The following is a 5,990-nucleotide window of genomic DNA, read 5'->3' as shown; positions in this document are numbered from 1 at the left end:
GAGATTCCTGGTTGCCTTGTGCTCCAGGTCTGGGCGGATGAGTGACTGCTGACGGGTGGACGCTTCGTCCTTCGGGGTTAGGAAAACACCTCGAACCACATAATGGTTACAGCTGCCCAACCTTGTAAATATCTAGATCACTAAATTATATGCTTTAAGGTCTACATGAATTAGATCAAAAACACACTGCTCTGAGCATTGCGCACAGTGGAATGTAACCATGCCAAAGAAGAGACAGGAAGGACAGTAAGGACACAAGATTTTAAGGGCCTCCAGGGGGCGCTGAAAGGCTTCTTTACCCCAGTCTCTCCCCTTTCCACAGCCTGAGTGGAGCCAAACTGAAGGAATGAATGAATGAGTGAGTGAGTGAGTGAGTGAGTGAGTGAGTATTCACTGGAGGAAATGGGTAAGTAACAAGCAGTCGAGGAAAGCTCAAGTCAGGAGGACGACACAGTCCTACGGTGGGCTTCCGGGAAGAGTGAAGCTCCCGAGGGTTAGCAAGTGTGGGGGGAGTACGAACCCCACAGGAGGGAGGCAAGGAGAGCTTCTTCATGAGGAGTAATTGCACCTAACGCAGTGGAGAGCCTCAGCAGGTTTTCCCCAAGGCATTCATTCATTGTGAAGGGAACCCTGATAAGTCTGCTGTGCTGGCCTGCAGGTGACCCCTTAACCAAATGATCAAGGTCACCTTCACTGACAGTGAGAAGAGCTACCACACGGCTCTTTATTCCTGCCATTAGCAGGCAGACCGACTGCACATGATCTCAATGAAATCCTGTCAAACCAGCCGCCCAAACAAAGGAATATGCCTCAAAATTAGTGGCCAGCTCTCCTCCACAGGGCCAAGGTCAGGGCAGAGAGAGGAGAGGCGAGGCGAGGACTGTCCCAGATTGGAGCCCAGTGGGAGCCCTGACAACTGAACGGAACATGGGTCCTGGATCGGATCCCAGAACAGAAAAGGGTTATTAATAGAAAAGCCAGTGAAATCTGAGTAAAGTCTGGGTTCATTAATAGTATCGTACCCATGTTTTGATCAGGCTATTACGGTTATGCAAGATGTTAATGTTAGAGAAAACTAAATGAAGGATATTAAGGGAACTCTCTGTACCATTTTAGTAACTTTTCCGTAAGTCTAAAATTATTTCAAAGTACCCGCAAGGAATTTTACAGCAGAATGAATTTCATAATCTTATTTTTATATAAAAGTTATTATAATCTGCTGAGCCCCGTCTGTTCGTGCTTTGTACGGAGCTGAATGGAGCTCCTCAGTATTTCACACCCTCTGGAGCCCAGGTCGTAATGGGATTGGGATTAGCCGCTTGGCAGCCGTAGCTGCTCAAGGTGAGGCTGTGGGATTGGGGTGGGCCCTGAATCGGACAGCAGGTGTGTTTGTAAGAAGCCTACGTGAGTTGTTGTGGTCAGGTTCGCTGAACTTTACAGCTCAAAGAGCCGGCGCGGTCCCCTCCCTCGCTGCCGTGAAGTGGATGTTCAAGGAGGGCCACTCGCTGGAACACAGACGCGTGGAATCCACGAAGATCCGAGCGAACTATCTCGATCGAGTTCCGGTGATTGTGGAAAAGGTCTCGGACTCTCAGATTGTTGACACTGACCAACGGCAGTACTTGGTCCCACCTGACATCACTGTGGCTCCGTTTATGTGGATCATCAGGAAAAGGATCCAGCTTCCTTCTGACAAGGCGACCTTCCTGCTTGTGGACGAGACGGTCCCACAGTCCCGCCTAACTACCGGGCAGCTTGATGAGAGGGATAAGGGTGAAGATGGGTCCCTCTATGTGGCCTGCAGCGGGGAGAACACTTTGGCGTCTGAGGGCCAGCGCTGGGCTGGTAAGTGCTCGTTCCTGCCTGTGTACCTTGTAAACAACCAGCCATTTTCAGGTGTTCACCAACCTCTCCACATAGACCTCTGAGTGCATTTGTAACTGGATTTATTTCTTAATATATTGGGTTTGTTTCCTTAGACTAGTAAATTATCATGCAGAGTTTTAGGGATTTTTTTTTTTTTTTTTTTTTTTGTTTTTCAGAAAGCTACATGAAGTCACAGGCACACACACAAGGCACCATCCGACAGTAGGGCAGAGACTACAGGGACCCATCTAGAGGATGAGGAACACGTGTGTTTCCCGCAACCACCTGGAGCTGGAGAGAGGCAGAGCTTGGGTTCACCCCCCAGCTCCAGAAGGAAACAGCAAGGCCACTGCCTCATCAGACTTCCGGCTTCTGAAGCTGCAGGAGAGTGTGCTTCTGCTGTTTAGACCCCCAGGTCTGTGACATTCCTTCTTTATCCACACTTCTTTGTCTGTCTTGGTTTGGTTCGGTTCGGTTCAGTTTGGTTTGGTTTGTTGGAAACAGCGTCTCGCTATGGGCTTCAGGCTCGCTTGAGCTCACTATGCAACCCAGGTTGGTCCTAAACTTCTGGAGCTCCTCCTGCCTCAGCCTCCCAAGTGCTGGGATTACAGGTGTGCACCACCAGGCTTGGCTAAATTTTACTTTCCGGGGTTTCAGCTCCATGCAGTCCACCATAGTCTAAAACTATTCAATGGAAAATTCAATAAATAAACAAGTCATTTGTTTTCAAATTCATGCCATTACAGCCAGCCAAATAGTTTAGCAGATTAAAGTGCCTGCAAGCAGGTACAGGGGCTGGGGGTTTGATCCCCGGGCCTGCCATGCCCACCCAGCCCCTGGGTGCGCTGAGATGGTGATTGAGACTGGAAGTGGTGACGTGCACCTGTAATCCCAGCACTTGGGAGGCTATAAACAGGAGAATCACTATGAGTCTGATCTAGTAGTGAGACTCTGAATACCCTGTAGACCCTTCCCTAAAAATACACACACACACACACACACACACACACACACACACAATCATGCCACTCTGAGTAGTGTGAGAGTCCCACTCCTTCACACCCAGGATGTGAGCTGACCCTTGCCCGCGTAGCCACACTGCATACACTACCGCGCCTTTAGCCTCTTTGCCGCCTTTTTCCCATGATTGACTATCACAGTGTCACAGTGCTTAAGATCACAGAACCCTTATTTTACTTAAAACAGCAATGGCTTATTTTTTTCTAGCTGCTGTTATTAATTTTTCTGTACCTAACGTAGAAGTTACACCTCCTCCTGCACCTGTGTGACTAGGAGAAGACACAGTATAGCCCAGGGTTCAGCACTGCCCACGTTTCAGGCACACACAGGGGTCTTGGACCACACTGCAGCTGACTAGGAAACGCCACCCCTCCGGCCCCTGCCCTCTGCGCTGTCCAAGCCCTGGCTCCCTCTGAGGACCTGGGTGCTGTAGCGTAGGCAACTTGCTCACACTGCTTGGCTTAGGCAAATCAGCAGCCTCCACGGCCCAGGCCCTGAGGTGTGTGCCCTGCTCCGAGCAATGAGAAGCCAGGAAAGAGCTTCGAGTCTTCCAGAAGATGCTAACTCTCTCCTATTAGGCCTGAAGGGGAGGCCTCCTGCCCCAGCAAGGGAACACGGAGAATGCAGATACAAGGACACTGGCCCATCCCTGAGCTGCTAGATGGAGCCCCACCTGGAGCATCGCCCACCTCTGCACTTCCGAGCTATGCAGCCACTAATTTCTTTGCTGGATTAAGTCACGGGAGTTTTGGCTGTCAGCCCCTTGAATTTGAAAGAGTGGTGACTGAGTCGGGTGTCACTGGGTGTGGCTGGGTCCCCAGAAGTGAAGCCCATTCCCACATGATCTTCTTCAGCTTCCCTTCAGCAGGTCCTGCTCTCCCAGTGACAAGATGACTTTTAAAATAAAAAATAATTGCTGTATTTGAACCCAGAGCCTTTGCACTGAACAACACCCCTGGCCTTTTTATTATTCTACTTATTATTTTGAAGCAGTGGCTCGGGGCCAATGCGATAGCTCAGTGGACTAAATTGCTTGATTAGACAAGCTTAACAAGCTCAGGACCATGGTGTGATCCCCAGCACCACATGTTGCGCCAGCCCTGCCCCCAGAGCGGGCTGAGCTAGCCACGGTCTAGGCGCGGTGGCACACACCTGTAATCCCAGTGCCGGGGAGACTGAAAACAGGAGGATCACTATGAGTCCGAACTGTGCAGTGAGACCCTATAACAGCCAAACATACTAAGAAAAAAGAAAAAAAAAAAAAAAAAGTGAAACAGTGGCTCACTGAGCTGCCCAGGCAAGACTTAAGCTTGTGATCTTCCTGTCTCAGCCTCCCAAAGTGCTGCTGGGATTGCAGGCATGTGCAACACCACGCCCAGCAAGGTCACATCTGAGAGTCTGAATTCAGGTTAGCCTGGCTGCTGCAGAAAGAAATCCCTCATCGTTCTGCATAGCCAGGAACTCCAGAAGGTGCAGCTGCTCGCAGCAAGCACCAGCGTCTCCACAAGCACAGACCTGTAGCTTTGGGGGTCGCTGGGCCCCAGCCTTCAGGTGGGCTTTAGTGTGCCCCACAGTCCCCCACAACGTCGCCTCAAAGCCTCGCATGTTCAAAGGTAGGAGTTTCACAGGTGATCGCGCCATCATCGGACTGGCGCAGTGAGGAAGTCTTGGCTGGCAGCGCCATTGGGAGGGGGGTTCTGGCGCAGGAGAGGGTCTCTGTGAATTGTGATGTGTCAACTCCACTGTGTAAGAAATCCCCATAGCATGTGTAAAGGGCCTTTCTGGGTGTGCCAGGCTGGCCACAGGCAGGGCCTCGGGTGCTGTCTCGCCTCTGGTCTCTCCCGCTCCTCTCCAGCACCATCCCCCTGCTCCGCTTCCCCAGCACCATGGGCCAGCAGCTCTGCTCCTCCACATCCCCCGCCATGATGCTGGAACCAGAGGCTGTGGACCAAACCCCTGAAATCATGCATCAAACCCTTTCCTCCTTCCAGCAGCCTGAGTCAGAAACTGTCCCAGCAAGGGGAAAGCTGAGTTCAGAGGTGATCGGGCCACCACTGGGACTCCCCCGGAGGGTGCTGCAGCTACCTGACCCAACCTTCCCCTCCTGTCACACCCCACTGACCAAAGAGCACCGAAGCCTGTGGCAAGGGGTGGAAGCCTGGCCCACAACGAGCACACAGGGAGGAGGACGAGTCAACAGGAAACCCCTCCTTCCTCAAGAGCACCTCAGAGTTGGAACTGAGTCCTAGGCCTGGCCCAGATGGGGCTTCTATCCTTCCCAGAAGCCTGTGAGGCGGCATAAGCTGCAGCTGCGGGTCCCCTTCCAGCCTTAGAAGCAGGGGTGGGTGCTTTCCCTGAGGAAAGTCTGGGCAGCAGGTGCACCCAACCACCAGTCAGCCCACCGTGCATCATCCGTCTCTAACTCCATGCAAGTCCCCCACAGCTCAAAGGGAAGTCAGCTAGCAATCTAAGGAAGATGCAGGCCCTGATGCAGTGGGGCTGGAGCAGGGCCAGGAAGTATCAGCACAAGGATTGGGGTGACAGCTCCCACCCTTCCCATGCTACGGCCTCATTAACAGTAACCACTCCCCCTTCACGCAGAAGAGACCCAGATGAGGGACCCCCAGGAAAGGGCCCAAGATCTGGCGGATGTCACCACTTCCCATGCAGCACTGTAACAACATGGTGCCATCCGTAAGATCCAGTTAGGTCACCAGGCAACTAGGCGCCACAGAGAGGAGATTCCGTAAGCAGTGCTGCGCCCGCCCGATGCAGCTTCGCAGGTATCATACACAGCCGCCGCTCTGCGGGAGAGATGGGGACTAGGGCGGGAGGCTCCCTGGCAGGCCTGGCCGGGGCCAGAGAGCAGCACATCCATGTCCCGAGGGCTAGAGAAGCTGAGCTCTGACACTACCGCCTTAGACGCCAGTCCAGGGGTCCAAACCTCTCTGTCCTTTTAGGACAGGAATTGATAACAACTATCTTTCAGGAATCCTGCAAAATCTAGATGTGAGCATTTGCCTATTGTTTGGATGGTTCTGTTTTTATTATTTCCCTCTGTGGGCCTCAACATATCCATCTGTCAAGTGGGGACAATGATCCCA

At 52.3% G+C, this 5,990-nt stretch overlaps 1 pseudogene; it reads left to right on the top strand.

Annotated features, from left to right (window-relative positions):
- Nucleotides 1-402: 402 nt before the first annotated feature.
- LOC101592495 lies at nt 403-5,564 on the top strand (annotated as a pseudogene).
- Nucleotides 5,565-5,990: the final 426 nt, after the last annotated feature.

The sequence above is a fragment of the Octodon degus genome, unplaced genomic scaffold, assembly GCF_000260255.1.
Source record: "Octodon degus isolate 3935 unplaced genomic scaffold, OctDeg1.0 scaffold00018, whole genome shotgun sequence".
NCBI classification, from domain to species: Eukaryota; Metazoa; Chordata; class Mammalia; order Rodentia; family Octodontidae; genus Octodon; species Octodon degus.
The sequence above is the reverse complement of the archived record's forward strand: the minus strand, read 5'-3'. Positions and strand labels throughout refer to the sequence as shown.